This window comes from Oncorhynchus mykiss, chromosome 5 (assembly GCF_057628025.1).
Source record: "Oncorhynchus mykiss isolate SJ-2025 chromosome 5, ASM5762802v1, whole genome shotgun sequence".
NCBI classification, from domain to species: domain Eukaryota; kingdom Metazoa; phylum Chordata; class Actinopteri; order Salmoniformes; family Salmonidae; genus Oncorhynchus; species Oncorhynchus mykiss.
This window is the reverse complement of record NC_143026.1, coordinates 47976948-47998183: the sequence shown is the minus strand read 5'-3', so window position 1 is coordinate 47998183 and position 21236 is coordinate 47976948. Positions and strand designations below refer to the sequence as shown.

The 21236-nt window shown below is 41.4% G+C and overlaps 1 protein-coding gene, 1 long non-coding RNA gene and 1 pseudogene across 5 annotated transcripts in view; 2 read left to right on the top strand and 1 right to left on the bottom strand.

Moving 5' to 3' along the window:
- The window catches only part of LOC149983304 (uncharacterized), a 119775-nt gene that overhangs the window by 18630 nt on the left and 79909 nt on the right, over window positions 1-21236 (bottom strand). The gene's annotated exons all lie outside the window — the stretch shown is intronic.
- LOC149983305 (uncharacterized) lies at window positions 2483-4004 on the top strand (annotated as a pseudogene).
- Window positions 10165-21236, top strand: part of LOC110523973 (CBP80/20-dependent translation initiation factor) — a 130754-nt gene continuing 119682 nt past the window's right edge. For all 4 annotated transcript variants that reach the window (XM_090235056.1, XM_090235054.1, XM_090235055.1 and 1 more), the window contains exon 1: window positions 10165-10300. The gene's annotated coding sequence lies outside the window, so the exon portion shown is untranslated. The remainder of the gene's footprint in view (window positions 10301-21236) is intronic.

The following is a 21236-nucleotide window of genomic DNA, read 5'->3' as shown; positions in this document are numbered from 1 at the left end:
AAAAACTTGTACTTTGAGTATTATGTTTGTTGTAACCTCTCCAGCTGTGATAATAAAGATCTCTTAATTTGACTTTGGCTTTGAGTCCTTATTGGTAATTTCCAAAACAATTTGGCATCACGAAATAGGATGATTTTTCTCTACCTTTGGAGCTTGGCAGTGAGGGTCTGTGAGGGAACACCGGTGGCGCATTCCATGTGAAAGCATGCAAGGGAAATTCTCGTCTGACCAAAGACGTTGAGGACCATCCTAGACCAGACGCTCACTCTGGGCTGCCCAGGAGATAACACATAATCTACGAAACCTGGCAGGACTGACAAATTAATTTCAGTAAGTACATTTAAACTAATTTGGGTAGGATGTGTAGGGTAGGATGTGAGTACAGTGGAGGTAAACCTATGCATTGAGTGATGACGAGATAGGTTTCGTCTCTGGAGGCATTAATTAACCTAGGCGAGGTCTCCACATGTGTGTGGGGTGGGACGAAAGAGCTATCTAAGGCATTTTGAGCGGGACTGAGGGCTCTATAGTGAAATAAAACAATACAAACTAGCCAAGACAGCAGTAGACAATGAATATTGACATTAGAGAGAGAAATAAAGCACTCACAGGTGTTGATCAGGAGAGCTAAGACAACAACGGCTAAATGGCGATGAATGGGCAGAGCGGGTCAGTTAGATACGTACAGAACCTGAGTTTGAGGCTGGGGCCAACAGGTAAACAGAATGAGGCACCGTGTTATTGAAACAGTCCAGGGGGCATCAGCTGTGTAGCCGAGTTATCATAGAGACAAAAGAGCAGCTATAGGTGAGTCAGGGTGCTGTTTGGTTGTCATTACTACGCCTGTCGAGCAGGGGACACAGCGTTCAGAAAAGCTAGCAGGCCTGGGATAGTAGATGGTTCTTTGGCGATATCGTAACAGAATAGCCACATTGAGCGATCACGTCGGCAGTCCAGTCGTGATGGATTGGCTGCACTATAAGCTGCAGAGTTGAGGTTTTTTGCTGGAGGAGGGGGAAGAGGATACCGTGGAGGTGGAGGTCTAGGACGAGGCCAAGGAGGGGGAAGAGGCAGGGGGTGAGGAGCGCAAGGCACCTCTGGAGGGAGAGACTGGAGCTACCACAACTGTAGCAAGCCAGGACATTTTCCAAGGGACTGTCCTGGTGATGGAGATGACCAGGGTGAATGGCCACCTGAAAGATGAAAGGGATGGACATTCCTTTGGTGGGCAAAGAACATAGGATGAGGTGGAAATAGACTCCGATGATGAAGAACCACAAGAAGCATGCCAGATGCTGAGTCACCTTTTCAACTGAAAATCCCCTGATAGAAATTGAAATACTTGGCCAGAAGATTCCATTCCTAGGAGACACAGGGCTGCTATCTCAGTGTTGAAACAATCTGCCCTGAAAGTAACCCCCTCTCCCCCAAAAAAACATCCACACTGTTGGTGCATCAGGAATTCCCTCTGAAGAATGCCTCACTTACCCCCTACATGTTAAATGGGAAGATGGAAATCTCCTGAGAAGAGATCTGATGTGCAAGATGAATCTGAATGTTGCATGCACTGCTGAGGGCTTGTCCCTCCATTCCCCTACAAATGGGATATACCCGTCCATGTACCAGTGTTATTGTGCCTGGCATTTGAACGATCCTGCACAGAAGCTGTCCCCTCATGTGAAGAAGACCCTAAATATCAACAAAGATGGACAAAGCAGAGAATCAGAGTGGAAGTGACAATTGATGGACCATACTACGGTGAGGAATTTACAGCGGCCGGGGTTTTGCTGTCTGATGTACAGAGATCAATGTATGAAGTACTGGGCACTGTCCCACACTAGTATGTCGAAAACCCCCAATCAACAATGGAAAGATGTTGAGTCCTGTTGGGTTACTACTCGAACGATACAAAAAATTAACCTATTCCTCCCGAAAGTATGATGGTCATGTCCCGAGATAACTCCCACATACCATGGCTGGATGAAGTGCCAGCTCTAGGCTGTTTCCAAGACCGATATTGGGAAGATGAGAGGTGCCACTCTGGTGAAAGTTGTCCCGAAGAATAATCACAGACCATATAAAGCTCAGCACCCTCATAGCAAAGAAGCAGAAAAGGGTATTATTCCCATCCATCCATCCCAGGTTGAAAATGGGGCTTTGAGCCCATGCCCAAATTTTCCCTGTAGCACCCATATTTGACCTGTTTGGAAGCCATCTGGTGAATATTGTTTGTACAAGATCTTAGAATAGTTAATAATGCTGTTTACGCAAGAGCACCCCTGGTGCCGAACACAGTTACTAGTCTTTCCCAAGTTCCCCCAGGGAGATGTTGTTTTTTGGTTATGATTTGGCTAATGTATTTTCAGCATCCCTGTTGACCCTGGGTCACAGGATTGGTTCTCTTTTAGGTTTCTTGGGGAAAATAGACTTGGACGGTGATGCAATAAGGCTACGTTGAATCAACTGTAGTTTTTCCCAGGAAATGGCGAAGAACCTGGAATGTTTTGTTCCCCCTGGAGGTAGCACTGTGGTTCAATATGTTGATGACCTGTTGGTCTGTTCCTTGTCGGAGGAGATCTGTCACGAAGATACTAAGGCATTGTTGATTGTCTTAGTTGTAAATGGTCACAAAGTTTCCCCCTCTAAGATGCAGTTGTCTAGAAGTTCAGTAAAAATGTGGGTCATGACATTACTTCTGAGGGTCACCCCCTCTCTAAAGAGAGTCCCTGCCTAAACCTGTTACTTTTGGCACGTTGTGGAAGAATAGAGGATTTTTAACTTTGTCTGAAAAAACTATTGCTCAGGTGATCTTGTCTCCTCTTTGCTGATGGCCTTTCAGCTCCCCTCATCTATTGCAGTGGTCAAATGCCAAGCACAAACTTCTGCAAAGGACAGTGTTTCTCAATGGAACGCTAAAGCTGATTTTGCGGCCAAGCTGGCTGCTTCCTCTTCTGTTTCCCCCCTTCTACAGATGACAGCAGTTCCTGTTCCCACTAACCCCTTCTCTCCTAATGATGTTGTTTTGCAGGCAGCAGCTGATGCGACTGAGAAAGGAGGTGGGCTGAACACTGTCTCAAGGACACCTCGGGTGTATGGCTTGATGATTCTAATAGACCTGCCATGCCCCATTGTACTTTCCAGTACCTTGCTAAGTTGTCACATGGTCTATACCATGTGTTAAAAGGAGGGATTGTGGATCTTGTAAATAAATATTGGAGTACAGTAGGATTTACTGTTTTTGCTGAATATTTTTGTAAAAGTGTGTGATCTGTATGACTAATAATGTTGGACGCAGTATTTCAGTATCTCCCGTGTCGTATCCCCCGTGTCCCATCGTAGGCCAGAGGGCCCCTTTGAGCACTTGATGATGGACTTCATTGAGTTGACCCCTTGTGAGGAGAACAAGTATTGTTTGGTGATTGTTGACATATTTTCAAAATGGGTTGAAGCTTTTCCTTGAACGAGAGCTTCAGCAGCAGCTGTGGCAAGGCTCTTCTGAGAGAGATCATACCAAGGTGGGGTCTGCCGTAAAAAGCCTCATCCAACAGTGGTCGAGATTTTATGAATGAGATTGCTCAGTCCATGTCAGAGGCTTTGCAGATTTAGTTGAGAACCCATTGTGCCTATCATCCTCAATCTGGGGGTGCAGTAGAACTCGGCAAACCAAACCCTAAAAAATGTATTGTTTAATAAGCTGATTGGCAAAACAAGCCTGAAATGGGTGAAGGTGCTTCCATTGGCGATGATGAGCAATGGAGGCATATCCCACACAGTGACTGGGTTCTCCCCCCATGAGGTGCTGACAGGGCGACCCATGAGAATGACTAACGTGCTATTTCCTCAAAACAGGTTGACATTGCAGGAAATGGAAGAAGACATGGTAGCATACTTTGTCTCACTTAATTAACAGTGTTAAGATTGTCTTCCCACAGGTGAAGGCTTCTCTGCCAACCTATCAGGTGGAACTGAGCATTGTCTGCGCACTGGAGACTTCATGGCAGTAAAAGATTACAGAAGGAAGAGCTGGAAAAATCCTCATTGGAGAGGACCATATCAGGTTTTATTGACCACCCGACTGAGGTAAAAGTAGCTGAGAGGGACACCTGGATTCACGTCTCACACTGCAGACGAGTTCCTGCCCCTGAGGAGGATGGCGGGAGTCCCATCCCTAGGCTGTCTGGCCTTGCTGTCTGGATCTGCACCACTGTGTTGATTGGAACAGTTCGTTGCCCTCCAGTGGGTGACCATTCAGGTGAAGATGAAAGTCCTGAGCCAAAGGAACCACCACACACCCGGAGTAGTGGTCCAGAAGGAGAAGTCAGCCGAAGGAAATGAGAAGTACAAATTCAAGATGAGGGAGGGAATATGTTTCTCTCTCAAGCTGAAATGGTGGGAAATGTCACCTCATATAAGACTTATTGTTGGGTATGTGGGTTGGGTCCTGTGGGAGTAGGTAAGGGGTTGTAGGGGTTCCCTTGGGGGTGAACTTAACTATTCAACTGTCCTCAATATTGTCATTGGCCAATTTCCCCCCAAAGAATCCCGACCCCATTACTTATTTTGCGATGTACAATGCTGTTGTCAGCCTTGTATATCCTAGACCAAACAATTACAGTGACCCACCCATCCCTATAGTAGGATCCCTGGTAGCCCCCTGGTGTATTAGAGGAAATGGAAGTAACCACTTGGGTGAAATTCTTTGTAACTGTACTACGTTGGTTAATGGTAGCAATAACTCCTCTCTTGTGGTACATGATTCTGTTACAGGAACAGCAGGAAATGTGACTTCTGTTTACAATAAGTACAGTGCCTTGCGAAAGTATTCGGCCCCCTTGAACTTTGCGACCTTTTGCCACATTTCAGGCTTCAAACATAAAGATATAAAACTGTATTTTTTTGTGAAGAATCAACAACAAGTGGGACACAATCATGAAGTGGAACGACATTTATTGGATATTTCAAACTTTTTTAACAAATCAAAAACTGAAAAATTGGGCGTGCAAAATTATTCAGCCCCCTTAAGTTAATACTTTGTAGCGCCACCTTTTGCTGCGATAAAAAGCTGTAAGTCGCTTGGGGTATGTCTCTATCAGTTTTGCACATCGAGAGACTGAAATGTTTTCCCATTCCTCCTTGCAAAACAGCTCGAGCTCAGTGAGGTTGGATGGAGAGCATTTGTCAACAGCAGTTTTCAGTTCTTTCCACAGATTCTCGATTGGATTCAGGTCTGGACTTTGACTTGGCCATTCTAACACCTGGATATGTTTATTTTTGAACCATTCCATTGTAGATTTTGCTTTATGTTTTGGATCATTGTCTTGTTGGAAGACAAATCTCCATCCCAGTCTCAGGTCTTTTGCAGACTCCATCAGGTTTTCTTCCAGAATGGTCCTGTATTTGGCTCCATCCATCTTCCCATTAATTTTAACCATCTTCCCTGTCCCTGCTGAAGAAAAGCAGGCCCAAACCATGATGCTGCCACCACCATGTTTGACAGTGGGGAGGGTGTATTCAGGGTGATGAGCTGTGTTGCTTTTACGCCAAACATAACGTTTTGCATTGTTGCCAAAAAGTTCAATTTTGGTTTCATCTGACCAGAGCACCTTCTTCCACATGTTTGGTGTGTCTCCCAGGTGGCTTGTGGCACACTTTAAACAACACTTTTTATGGATATCTTTAAGAAATGGCTTTCTTCTTGCCACTCTTCCATAAAGGCCAGATTTGTGCAATATACGACTGATTGTTGTCCTATGGACAGAGTCTCCCACCTCAGCTGTAGATCTCTGCAGTTCATCCAGAGTGATCATGGGCCTCTTGGCTGCATCTCTGATCAGTCTTCTCCTTGTATGAGCTGAAAGTTTAGAGGGACGGCCAGGTCTTGGTAGATTTTCAGTGGTCTGATACTCCTTCCATTTCAATATTATCGCTTGCACAGTGCTCCTTGGGATGTTTAAAGCTTGGGAAATCTTTTTGTATCCAAATCCGGCTTTAAACTTCTTCACAACAGTATCTCGGACCTGCCTGGTGTGTTCCTTGTTCTTCATGATGCTCTCTGCGCTTTTAACGGACCTCTGAGACTATCACAGTGCAGGTGCATTTATACGGAGACTTGATTACACACAGGTGGATTGTATTTCTCATTAGTCATTTAGGTCAACATTGGATCATTCAGAGATCCTCACTGAACTTCTGGAGAGAGTTTGCTGCACTGAAAGTAAAGGGGCTGAATAATTTTGCACGCCCAATTTTTCAGTTTTTGATTTGTTAAAAAAGTTTGAAATATCCAATAAATGTCGTTCCACTTCATGATTGTGTCCCACTTGTTGTTGATTCTTCACAAAAAAATACAGTTTTATATCTTTATGTTTGAAGCCTGAAATGTGGCAAAAGGTCGCAAAGTTCAAGGGGGCCGAATACTTTCGCAAGGCACTGTATATTGCAAGGAGGCCCAAATGGTACCTATTGGTTGTGTGGCCGATTTTCTTATTATAGTTTACCACCTAATTTGGGAGGGAAGTGTATTGTTGGGTTTGTGGTGCCGGCCATGAGAGTCCTTGGAAAAACTGCAACAGAATTGAGGGTTCTGTTCAGGGAATATCATTAGCCGACCCCTCGTTTTAATAAGCGATCCTTTGCAGATGCCACTAAGGTGCAAACCTCCTCCCGATTCGCTGGTGTTTAGCTGCCCCAAAATGGAGTTGCATGTGCCTTAGATCAAATTCGAAATTTGACTATTAAAGTTGAGAAAACGGAAAATGCTACTAGAGACACCTTGATTGCTCTGAACGAGGAAGTGAAAGCACTCAGCAAGGTCACCCTGCAAAACAGGGAGGCACTTAACTACTTATTGTCTGGTCAAGGAGGTACTGGCGATAAATGCTGGAATTTTGTCCCAGATGTGTCATCACATGTGACTGATCTTGCTAACTACATTGCCACTGTTGAAAAGTCTCATTCTGGGAAATTAGAGTGGGTGTTTACTGGTTGGCTGCAAGGCCTCTTTGGAGCTTGGGGCTCCCAGATAGCTCAGTGGGTGATAGCTGGAATATTTTGTTTAATGTGTTTAACCATTTTGCTTTGTTGTTGTAAGGCCATTTGTGCTTCCCTGGCAACTCAAGTCTCAGCAACTGTCATGTACTAAAGAAGGTGATACTGATAACTTGCTGTCTCTCCAGAAACTCCCATTTCCCCCTATAATGGATGATAATATGCAATAATTAGTTAGTATCCATGCTTGATTAAGTACCTGAGGGTTTTAAGTTAGGTTGTTAAACGATAGCAACCTTCTAATGCAAAGGGTAATGGAAAAAGGATCAAATATGAAGACAGATTTTTGTCTATTGTTATGCCTATTACATGTAAGAATCAGTATTTACTAAATGCACTCCTGATGATAGACTGAATGTATGTTAAGAAGTCAAAGAAAAATGTGTTATCACATATTTGGATAAAAGGAGGGAGTGTAGTGGAAATGTTTTTTGTCCTCTGTGTGTCTCCAAAATGTGTGACTACATATAGCGTATTGTTTCTTGTTTTTGTGTTAGGATGTTCTGTGACTGCTCTCAGGGAGGGGACTGATAGGTGAACAGAAGGAATGGAATACATAGTTTCTAGGCGTTGGGCCAAAGTAACAATGTGTGCAAGGTCATGATCAATTTGAGCATGAGCATAAAGACTGCTGAAGGGAGAACATCCCTTCAGAGCTTCTGACAGACTTGTACTTTGAGTATTAAGTTTGCTGTAACCTCTCCCGGTAATAATAAAGATCTATTCATTTAACTTCGACTTTGAGTCCTTGATGGTCATTTCTACGACAGCCACCGACTTGACTAAAGTGATCTGCTCAAACGCGCCCATTGGTTCATACCCAGTTAGGAGGCTCTGATGTTGGCTCAGGGGTTTCTCCCTGTTTGTTATTTTGAGAATATGTATGCACTGAGCTTTGTAATATTTTGAGTTGATGAATTGTATACACTTTTTTGTTCTATGGCAAGGAATTTATGAACGTCATGCCATGGTTATGAGTTTAAATCTGTGATATACCAGTGGAGGCTGCTGAGGGGAGAACAGCTCATAATAATGGCCGGAAAGGAGCAAATGGAATGGCATCAAAGACCTGGAAACTATATGTTTGATGTATTTGATACCATGTTAGCTAAATGTAGTAATGAATAAATAGGCTACATTTCTTTAAATGGACAATTCTGTCAATTGATAGAAAAGGTGTCAGCTAGAGATGATGTGCAGGGGCTTGCAGGGATTTGTAGTTTTGCATGATGTCTACTTTGATGCCATTAGCATTTTTAAAACTGAGAGTAAATAGAGCCGGACGTGTTAATAAAACTCACCTTGTCCAAGAGAGATTTACATGGTTATCAAAATGTCACGCCAGGGTCAGCTTAAACAAAACACAGCCCATATTTGAAGTGTTTCTAAAATCCCCTATGGGAAAATCAATGGTGGAAAAACAGTTTTTTTCCTGTTTGACCACTAGGTTTTATGGGTATTATGACACCTCCACTGTGGGGTTCTATAGGCCTAAATCTAATAGCTGTAGTTCACTCTAAAAGTGTTTGATAGACAGATTTATATAGCTTTTGTATTTTGTATTTGTATTTTCTGGATCCATTTGTATATTAAAATCGACTGACACCTTGCAGTAAATTAAACACCTGACTTCCCCATAAAGACAGTTGTCCAGCATCACCTTCCCACCATCTCCCTTGGCTGTAAGACATGTTACTTGTATCTTTTTTTTTTTACACAACTTTTCTTCCTCTCATCTGGAAGCATAAGGTGCTATCTACACACTAAATATGGTAATGTCACAAATTCAGAGGTTCATGAAAATATGTGATGACCAGTCAACCTGTCAATTTAATCTGTTTCAGTATTCTATAAAAGCAGTTTGGTTGAATGATTCCAGAAGCTACATTGCAGCGGACAACATAACGTTTCTAAATAGGGCGTTGGGCCACCACGAGCAGCCAGAACAGCTTCAATTAACCTTGCCATAGATTTTACAAGTGTCTGGAATTCTATTGGAGGGATACTACACCATTCTTCCACGAGAAATGTAATTATTTGGTGATTTGTTGATGGTGGTGGAAAACGTTGTCTCGGGCACCACTCCAGAATCTCACCTAAGTGATCAATTGGGTTGAGATCTAGTGACTGAGACACACACACACACACACACACACACACACACACACACACACACACACACACACACACACACACACACACACACACACACACACACATTAAACCCCTATGCTCCTTTGAGACCCCTTCTAGCCAAGTCACTGAGATCTCTTCTTCTAGCCATGGTGGCCAACTGGGCATTTTTATAAATAAGCATGGTGGGATGTTAATTAACTTAGGAAACACACCTGTGTGGAAGCACCTGCTTTCAATTTCCTTTGTATCCTCCATTTCAAGTATTTCCTTTACTTTGGCAGTTACCTATACATTTACACTGCCTGATTAAAATGTCGTTGCACAATCATGATTGCAAAAGTTGTATTTCATCCAGTACCCACAAGGGGTCACTTGTGGACTTAAGTAAAAATACAATACATGCCATTTGCTACATACACCACAAAGAGATTCTCTCTGCTTGAGTTACTTCGTTGGACACACAGATAAAAACCCATCACTGCGCTCAAATCAATTAACACCATAACAAAGCAAAAACTCCTTGTCTTAAAACATGGTTGTTGTTTGATTTTATTTATAGATAACAATAAATGGTACAGTCTATTGTATAACAACGCAGGCTGTTGCATGAGAAGGTCCGTACCTTCGAATCTATTTAAACACAAAAATATAAATTGTATGAAATAAAATTTAAGTAAACATTTGAACAGTGGATAATTTGTACCGTAATAGCATTAGAATAGGCCTAGATAAAACACAGCACAGGGACAATAAAAAACATCAATATACTGAAATTGACTTCAGAAATAATAAAACACATCAAATGTCCCCCAATAACCTCATATATCCTTCTAAAATGTCTGTATAAGCCTGTATCATTACAACATATATACATTTCAACAAGACTGCGATGTCTCACTAGAACTCCAGCTCCCAGAATCCAAGCCTCCACGTACACATGTCCTGCGAGCAAACCGGACTAAACGTCACATTCATGCGTTTCCCCTGCTTGTGTGTCTGGGAGCGTAATCTTTTCCTTCCGAATACGTTTCTCTCTCGAGAAATATACCCATGACACAGTGGGTTTAATATCAGGAGGTGATCCCGGATTCCCCAGCCGTCCGAATCCAATATCTGGGTGAGGATATTGTTTTCTGTAAATGGTTTTAACTTTCGCTATCTAGCTGAAATAATGTTTGCCAGTTGAGTGTTGGTCTAAAGCTAGGTACGGTGTGTGATCAGATCCAATGTTGTGCATGTTTTCGCTGCCTGAGACATGGTGTGGCTAAATGATGATTATGAAAGACATTTCAACTGATTGTGGCTCGACAGAAAGCTATGACTGGCTTGTAAACTTAAAAGTTATGACAGTAGGCAACGTTGGGGTTTGAGCATGAATTAAACTAACGTAGGTAACGTTAACTAGCGTGATGGCGCCCGAGGCCGGACAGATGTGTGGTCATTTTTTTTTCTGATAGTCAACATGAGGCACGCGTCCGGTAAAATAAAACACACTGAAAAAGATTCCATATCGAAAATACGTTTTTTTTTTTTTGTTGTTGTTGTTGTTGTTGTTATTATTAGCTAGCGAGCATGTGTTACTCTCAAACCATCTGCTAAGTGTTGTCCCAGCGGAGACGTTAGTAGTTGCTAACTAGCTAGCTACACAGCTAGTCGATTCTTATGGTCGCTGCAGTATCGAACTTTTTGGTTCAACCCGAGCAAGTTCACATATAAATGTAGTTCTAGATCTGTGTCATTGAAAGCAAGTCTAAGACGCGGTAGATCTGTTGTTTGCGCCATTTTCTACGCTTCTCCTTAAGTTTAGTTTTTGAGTCTTTTACTTTTGATTTTGTACACCAGCTTCAAACACCTGAAAATACTATATTTTTGGTTATTGAAAATATATTTCAGTGGTTAAGATGGTACACTGATTATCTACACTGCTTGTTTTGTCACAAACAGAAATTAGGCTTAGAATTTTAGCTAAATATAAAAAATAAAGGATCCATATTTATTTGGCCATACTGGTATTAGCCCATACAAACGCGCTGAATAACAGGTAGACCCCCCCCCCCCCCCACACACACACACACACACACACACAAAAAAAATCAAAAGGAAGTTTGTTCTGAAGTGTCTGTCAATATATATATTGTATGTATGTATGACAGACACTTCAGAACAAACTTCCTTTTGATTTTTTTGTTGTTGCCAAAGGGCACTTAATAAGGGCAAAAAAATAAATAATAATAATACATACTATATATTTCCCCAGTGGAAATCGAATTTGCATAAGACTGTTAAGTGCCAAAGGGCACTTAATAAGAGCACATGATAAAAAAAAAGAGAGAGAATACAAACATATATATTTTACATGTGCTCTTATTAAGTGCCCTTTGGCACTTAACAGTCTTATGCAAATTAGATTTCCACTGGGGTGTGGACATCGACCTTAGGGTGTTAACATAAAGCTAGGACAATAAACTGAAAATTAACCTACTCACCTTGCCCTCCTCTTACCAAAGTTTTTTGCTTAGCTCATAATTTTCGGGGATTTTGTTCTGTTTGTTCGAAAACCACTGGTCAACAGTAATAACCTATGCATTATGATTCCTGCTATAAAAGTATCTGCCTGTCCCTGTTTTATTGTCGGCTGCTGTGTGTGCAAGCCCCTCTTCACTCATATGACAATATGACCAGCATATGACAATTGTTCAAAATGCAATTGTGGAAAAATAACGTTTTCAAAGCAGCTACTGATCTAGTTAGACAGCAGTCACAGCTTTCTGTGTGTATTTAATGTATATTGGTTCATGGCACCACTTTACAACCAGAGTAAGCTATGTAGTATGGTTTTGAAGTGCCCGCAGAGCTCTCCATTTTCACTTAAGTAGCCTAGACCTAGCACTGGAAAGTTTTGTAGGGCATTACATTTACTGATCAATTAATCAATTAGTCTACATGGCTATCTAGCAACAATGTCATATTTAGTTGGCATACCTGCTAAGTGTTTTGAGTTCACACTTCCTTAGGTGGTGAATAGGCTAATAATATAGCCTGGGCCTATGCACAAAGATGTCGGCAAATCCATCTCTGAAGAACCCAAAATAAATCTGATCATTCTGGATTCTATAGGTTGCACATCAAAATATCGATCTTGAATTACCTGCATATGTTAGATTAAATAACTTTTTTTAATCATAGGCAATTCCATCTGGGTTGTTGTCATGAATCAAGCCTGTCTATCAGCACAACCCACCCCATTATAGTGCACACTAGAGGTCAACCGATTAACTAGGGCCGATTTTCAAGTTTTCATAACAATTGGTAATCAGGCTTTTTGGATGCCGATTACATTGCAATCCATGAGGAAACTGCGTGGCAGGCTGACCACCTGTTACGCGAGTGCAGCGTCAAAAGGACCTTGTGGCTGCAATGAGCCAAGGTAAGTTGCTAGCTAGCATTAAACTTATCTTATAAAAAACAATCAATCTTCACATAATCACTAGTTAACTACACATGGTTGATGATATTCCTAGGTTAACTAGCTTGTCCTGCTTTGCATGTAATCAATGCGGTGCCTGTTCATTTATCGTCGAATCACAGCCTAATTCAACTTCAATTTGCGAAAAAAGCACTTTCGATGCACAAATGCACCTAACCATAAACATCAATGCCTTTCTTAAAATCAATACACAGAAGTATATATTTTTAAACCTGCATATTTAGTTAAAATAAATGCATGTTAGCAGGAAATTTGATCTTGGGAAATTGTCACTTCTCGTGCGTTCAGTGCAAGCAGAGTCAGGGTATATGTAACAGTTTGGGCCACCTGGCTCGTTGTGAACTGTTTCTTCCTAGACCATAATTAATTAGCCAGAATTGTACATAATTCTGACATAACATTGAAGGTTGTGCAATGTAACAGCAATATTTAGACTTATGGTTGCCACCCGTTAAACAAAATATGTAATAGTTCCGTATTTCGCTGAAAGAGTAAACGTTTTGTTTTCGAAATGATCGTTTCCGGATTTGACCATATTAATGGACCAAAGGCTCATAATTCTGTGTGTTATTATAATTAATTCTATGATTTGATATTTGATAGAGCGGTCTGACTGAGTGGTGGTAGGCAGCAGCAGGCTCGTAGGCATTCATTCAAACAGCACTTTACTGCATTTGCGAGCAGCTCTTAGTCATACGTGATGCACAGCGCTGTTTATGACTTCAAGTCTATCAACTCCAGAGATTAGGCTGGCAATACTAAAGTGCCTATAAGAAGATCCAATAGTCAAACGGATATGAAAAACAAATGGTATAGAGAGATAGTTGACACTTCATAATTCCTATAATAACTACAACCTAAAACTTCTTAACTGGGAATATTGAACCACCAGCTTTCATATGTTCTCATGTACTGAGCAAGGAACTTAAATGTTATCTTTTTTACATGGCACATGTTTTTGCATTATTTAAAACAAATTGAACATGTTTCATTATTTATTTGAGACTACATTTATTTTATTTATGTATTATATTAATTTAAAATAAAAGGGTTTTTGTTCATTCAGTACTGTTGTAATTGTCATTATCACAAATATATATAGAAATCGGCCTCGGCTTTTTTTGGTTGAAAAATCATAGTCGGTCAACTTCATCTCCCCCGCCTCACATCTCTCCCAGTCAAGATCATCTTTGCTCAGTTTGTGTGAATGACATCATGGGTCTTATATACAGCGTGCTCACTCTTATAAAATAGATTACTTCGGCCTCCTGAGTGCCTTAGACCGCTGCAGCACATCATCGCAGTGCTTGATTCATCACTACAGACCCGGGTTCGATCCAAGGCTGTGTCACAACCGGCTGTGACCGGGAGTCCCATAGGGCGGCGCACAATTGGCTCAGCATCGTTTGGCCGGGCGGCTTTACTTAGCTCATTGCGCTTTAGCGATTCCTTGTGGTGGGCTGGGCGCCTGCAGGCTAACTTCGGTCCAACTGACGGTGTTTCCTCTGACACATTGGTGCAGCTGGCTTCCGTGTTAAGCAGGCAGGTGTTAAGAAGCGCGGTTTGGTTGGTCATGTTTCAGGGGACACATGACTCGACCTTCGCCTCTCCCGAGCCCGTTGGGTAGTTGCAGTGATGAGACAATATCGTAATTGGATTGCAACTGGATGTCATGAAATTGATGAGAAAAAGGGGGTAAAAAAAGAAGCAATTACTTCTTCTATACAAATGTTGATCAGTACAATAAAATAAGTCCCAAATGGAAAAGAAACAGATTGTTTTTCATCTGTAGCCCTGTGAAATCAGCTCAATAACTCAATGCATGCACACACTCCTATTGAATATGCATGCACCTGTATTGTGAATTAGTGATGCACGCTATACTAAAACTTTGTTAGTTGTTAGCTGCATTGTTAGCGTCCCACTCATGCTGCACAGAAGACTTTAATAATGCAACACGGCATGTAAAAATGTTGAAACTGTTTGCACAACAATGTCGATAGTCCAGAACACTTTTACAATGCAAGACAATACCGGTAGCTTCCAGGTTTAATTGTAGGGCTAACTTTCCCTGCAAGCTTACAGCTGACTTCACTACCGTAGTACTTTTTTGGTGATAATATGCAAACCATAACGCAAAATACTCTGATTTTCAAAGCTGATTGCCACAAAACACATTATTAATTCACATCGTCTCCCTCGCCACCAAAAACAAATTTGCTTCTTTTTCTCCACAGCCACACTCTGCCTCATGAATGACATCATTACTTTCTTAAAGATAAAGCGCACACTTTTATAATAGATTGCTTCTTCAATGCAAATGTTGTTGATCAGTGCAATTTAAAGTACATGTTCTCTTAACAGTTGCCACAATAAACTAAGACCTAAATGGAAGGGATTGTTTGTCATCTGTAGCCCCATGAAATCAGCTAAAACAAGCTCAGTAACTCAATGCATGCACACATTCCTATTGAATAATATTCCTTTACCTGTCTTGTGATTAGACCTAGGCTACATATTGATTTACCCAGTTTATCAATAGAGATTTACCATTTAAATAAGTTACCATTATGTTGTTTTGTAGGTAGATTGTTTTTACCAAAGTCAAATTGATTAATTAATGCATACATGGCTGTCTTTAAAAAATGGACATACACATTTTGTAATGTAATGATATTGAACAAAAAAATGCCCACCTATTGAACAGAGCAGTAGCTGATTTTATCTGTCTGGATCAAGCTCCATTCTGAGACTGGCTAATACGCCTTTGTTTTGTCATAGTATCTTTTTGGTATTGAGTATTGTGATACTAAATCTGGTATTGAAGTAGAAATTACTTTAAAAATAACACTGACAACACTATGAGCTCCACCAAGTTTCTGCCATATTGCTCTCACATATCCAGTCCTCTCAGATCTGTGAAGGGAAGTGATGGGAACATCTGCTCTGTGAGGGCAGAGGGAAGGGAACACGTTGAATGAGACACAGCCCAAGCTTCATTTATCAGGGCTTCAGCAGGGTTGTCAACCTAGGCTGCAGTGTTTTGTGTCGGGTCAGTTTAGGCTGCAGCACAGCAGCCAGGCAGTTCTCTAACCTAAGCGCTCTGCATTGATTTCTGTAGCCTACTAATGCAGTCCTGTGGTCACAGCCTCTGGCCCTGTGTATCACTACAGTGATGAGATTATGATGACCTGGATGGAAATCATCATGTGACCTTGGCTTGAGTCCTCGAAAGTGCCACTGTTACTGATGCACAAAACAAAGTAAAGCTAGGCTAATGTCATGGATGAAGGATGAGCCCTCGCTTAAATCTTGTATAGAGACTTTTTGAGGCAATATTTGTGGTGTTATTGGAAGTGGTGTGGGCAGCCGTAGATGAGAAGATGTCAGAATAATTTGCTTAGTCAATAAGGAGTTATAAATCACCCACATAGTTGTATTATAATAAGCAGGGAACTGTACTAGATAGAATAGGCTTTTAGTGTATTAGAAGCAGTGAGTACATTATTCTGCTGTGTGTCTATCACCCAGCTTTACGGTTTAAAGCTGCCTGAGAATCCAATGATTTAGTCCAGTATGGGAATATATTAGAGCTGGGTGATATAGACAAATCCATATTGCGATAAATTGATGCGCTAACGATACATACAGTGCCTTGCGAAAGTATTCGGCCCCCTTGAACTTTGCGACCTTTTGCCACATTTCAGGCTTCAAACATAAAGATATAAAACTGTATTTTTTTGTGAAGAATCAACAACAAGTGGGACACAATCATGAAGTGGAACGACATTTATTGGATGTTTCAAACTTTTTTAACAAATCAAAAACTGAAAAATTGGGCGTGCATAATTATTCAGCCCCCTTAAGTTAATACTTTGTAGCGCCACCTTTTGCTGCGATTACAGCTGTAAGTCGCTTGGGGTATGTCTCTATCAGTTTTGCACATCGAGAGACTGGCATTTTTTCCCATTCCTCCTTGCAAAACAGTTCGAGCTCAGTGAGGTTGGATGGAGAGTATTTGTGAACAGCAGTTTTCAGTTCTTTCCACAGATTCTCGATTGGATTCAGGTCTGGACTTTGACTTAGCCATTCTAACACCTGGATATGTTTATTTTTGAACCATTCCATTGTAGATTTTGCTTTATGTTTTGGATCATTGTCTTGTTGGAAGACAAATCTCCGTCCCAGTCTCAGGTCTTTTGCAGACTCCATCAGGTTTTCTTCCAGAATGGTCCTGTATTTGGCTCCATCCATCTTCCCATCAATTTTAACCATCTTCCCTGTCCCTGCTGAAGAAAAGCAGGCCCAAACCATGATGCTGCCACCACCATGTTTGACAGTGGGGATGGTGTGTTCAGCTGTGTTGCTTTTACGCCAAACATAACGTTTTGCATTGTTGCCAAAAAGTTCAATTTTGGTTTCATCTGACCAGAGCACCTTCTTCCATGTTTGGTGTGTCTCCCAGGTGGCTTGTGGCAAACTTTAAACAACACTTTTTATGGATATCTTTAAGAAATGGCTTTCTTCTTGCCACTCTTCCATAAAGGCCAGATTTATGCAATATACGACTGATTGTTGTCCTATGGACAGAGTCTCCCACCTCAGCTGTAGATCTCTGCAGTTCATCCAGAGTGATCATGGGCCTCTTGGCTGCATCTCTGATCAGTCTTCCCCTTGTATGAGCTGAAAGTTTAGAGGGACGGCCAGGTCTTGGTAGATTTGCAGTGGTCTGATACTCCTTCCATTTCAATATTATCGCTTGCACAGTGCTCCTTGGGATGTTTAAAGCTTGGGAAATATTTTTGTATCCAAATCCGGCTTTAAACTTCTTCACACCTGTATCTCGGACCTGCCTGGTGTGTTCCTTGTTCTTCATGATGCTCTCTGCGCTTTTAACGGACCTCTGAGACTATCACAGTGCAGGTGCATTTATACGGAGACTTGATTACACACAGGTGGATTGTATTTATCATCATTAGTCATTTAGGTCAACATTGGATCATTCAGAGATCCTCACTGATCTTCTGGAGAGAGTTTGCTGCACTGAAAGTAAAGGGGCTGAATAATTTTGCAAGCCCAATTTTTCAGTTTTTGATTTGTTAAAAAAGTTTGAAATATCCAATAAATGTCGTTCCACTTCATGATTGTGTCCCACTTGTTGTTGATTCTTCACAAAAAAATTCAGTTTTATATCTTTATGTTTGAAGCCTGAAATGTGGCAAAAGGTCGCAAAGTTCAATGGGGCCGAATACTTTCGCAAGGCACTGTAGAACGATACGTTTCTAACATTAATGTGCACCACAGTTGGAACCGGTTCAGGGAACAGATACAGAAAATACCTAAATTGTTCATGGAACAGAATCAGAACCGGGAACGAAAGTGATCTATACCGGCGCAGAACCGTTGTTTTAAAATTCATGGGAACTGGTTAATAAAGCTATTTTACATTCCAGGCATGTTCTTTCAGTCACAAAAAAAGCGCCTATGCAAAGCCCTCCCCTGTCAATCAGAAACCTCATCCAGTGTGTAGGCTACCTGCCCCTCCCCCTCCAAAGCTAAACTGTAGCTTACTGACGTGACAAGCGTGATTCAGAAGATGCGGAGAGATTTTTAATTAGAAGTATGGATTCACTTTTTCAATGATAGTTACAGATACTATAGTTATCACATTTCAGATTGGATTAACTACAAAAAGGTAACACGTGTTTTTAATTCTAGTGCCGCTCTGCACACACAAGCTTGTTAGCTGGCTATGTATCTCTGGTCCAATGTTAAGCCGACTCTGACGTTCAAAGACATTCAAAGTTCCTCCATAGAAGCCGTTCCTCTGTATGTATAATTCTGTGGTCCTAATTCAGATAATGCTTGTCATCACAAGATGCCAAGTTCTTCAAGCCAAGTCTTCTCCTCCACCCTCTTTCTCTTTCCCCACCTTCAAAATTTCAGTTGCATCTTGTGTTTCCATTACGGATGTAAACAACTCACTGATCTATAGCTTGCCTGCTCCATAACAAGCTGCTCTATCTGCACTGCATGATTGGTGTAATTTAATGTTGAGCTAAACGTACAAAAAACAGGAACAGAAAATGACAAAATATACCAGTACTTTTGACGTTCGATCCCGTTCAGAACTTTATTTTGCTGGTCGGAACATTGGAACGGAACCACATGTTGTTCTGTTCAGAACGAAACGATTGGAAAATTATTTAGGTTCCAACCCCTGCTTTAAGTAAGGACATTCTCCTACCAATGTTTGTCTATGGAGATGCATGGCTATGTGCTCGATTTTTATAAACCTGTCATCAACAGGTGTGGCTGAAATAGCCGAATCCACTAATTGGGGTGTCAACATACAGTACCAGTCAAAAGTTTGGACAGCTACTCACTCATTCCAGGGTTTTTCTTTATTTGTACTATTTTCTACATTCTAGAATAATAGTGAACACATCAAACTATGGAATCATGTAGTAACCAAAAGTGTTAAACAAATCAATATATATTTTAGATTCTTCAAAGTAGCCACTCTTTGCCTTAATGACAACGTTGCACACTCTTTGCATTCTCTCAACCAACTTCATGAGGAATGCTTTTCCAACAGCCTTGAAGGAGTTCCCACATATGCTGAGCACTTGTTGGCTGCTTTTACTTCACTCTGCGGTCCAACTGATCCCAAACCATCACAATTGGGTTGAGGTCGGGTGATTGTAGAGGCCAGGTCTTCCAATGCAGCACTCCATCACTCTCCTTGGTTAAATAGCCCTTACACAGCCTGGAGGTGTGTTTTGGTTCATTGTCCTGTTGGAAAAAGAAATGATAGTCCCACTAAGTTCAAACCAGATTGGACGGCGCATCGCTGCAGAATGCTGTGGTAGCCATGCTTGTTAAGTGTGCCTTGAATTCTAAATAAATCACTGACAGTGTCACCGGCAAAGCACCCCCACACCATCCCACCACCACCTCCGTGTTTCACGGTGGGAGCCACACATTTGTGCGTCTCACAAAGACACGATAGTTGGAACAAAAAATCTAAAATTTGGACTCACCAGACCACAGGACAGATTTCCACCGGTCTAATGTTCATTTCTCGTGTTTCTTGGCCCAAGCAAGTCTGCTTCTTATTGGTGTCCTTTTAGTAGCCAGCAGCATACCACCCTGCTTACCACTGCTGGCTTGCTTCTGAAGCTAAGCAGGGTTGGTCCTGGTCAGTCCCTGGATGGGAGACCAGAGGATGCTGGAAGTGCTGTTGGAGGGCCAGTAGGAGGCACTCTTTCCTCTGGTCTAAAAAATATCCCAATTCCCCAGGTCAGTGATTGGGGACACTGCCCTGTGTAGGGTGCCGTCTTTCGGGTGGGACGTTTAATGGGTGTCCTGACTCTCTGAGGTCATTAAAGATCCCATGGCATTTATCGTAAGAGTAGGGGTGCTAACCCCGGTGTCTTGGCTAAATTCCCAATCTGGCCCTCAAACCATCACGGTCACCTAATAATTCCCAGTTTACATTTGTCTCATTCATCCCCCTCCTCTCTCCGGTAACTATTCCCCGTGTTCTCAGTCAACTTACCTGATAAAATAACGGGAAAAAAACAAAAAGTACTGGTTTCTCTACAGCAATTCAACCATGAAGGCCTGATTCACGCAGTCTCTTCTGAACAGTTGATGTTGAGATGTGTCTGTTACTTGAACTCTGAAGCATTTATTTGTGCTGCAATCAGCTGCAGTAAACTCTATTGAACTTATCCTCTGCAGCAGAGGAAACTATGGGTCTTTCTTTCCTGTGGCGGTTTCATTATAGCGCTTGATGGTTTTTGTGACTGCACTTGAAGAAACTTTCAAAGTTCTTGAAATGTTCCGCATTGACTGACCTTAGTGTCTTAAAGTAATGGTCTGTCGCTTCTCTTTTGATTATTTGAACTGTTCTTGCCATAATATGGACTTGGTCTTTTACTAAATAGAACCAATCTTCTATTTACCACCCCTACAACACAACTGACTAGCTCAAACGCATTAAGATGGAAAGAAATTAACACTTTTAACAAAGCACACCTGTTAATTGAAATGCATTCCATTTGACTACCTCGTGAAGCTGGTTGAGAGAATGCCAAGAGTGTGTAAATCTGTGAAGGCAAAGGGTGGCTACTTTGAAGAATCTCAAATATAAAATATGTTTAAACATAAATATAAAACTATTTTTGGTTACTACATGATTAGTTTTGATGTCTTCACTATTATTCTAGTGTAATTTTGTATACATGGTGTGTCTTTCAGCATCTTGGTGGGGTTTTAATTAGCCTAATAGCTGCTCTCTGGCTTAAAAATAATGGTAATAGTTACACTAATTCCACCAAAGACCTTTGTTTATTCGTCCTTTGTTCCCTGACCGCTGTGGCTATGCTGGGATAGCAACTACCTAGGACCTTCCTGTGACAAAGTTTTGTTGTGATCTCATCCTCCTTTGTTGACATATAGCTTAGGTGAACTTTTTTATTTTATTTATTTAACCTTTATTTAACCAGGCAAGTCAGTTAAGAACAAATTCGTATTTACAAAGACGGCCCTAGGAACAGTG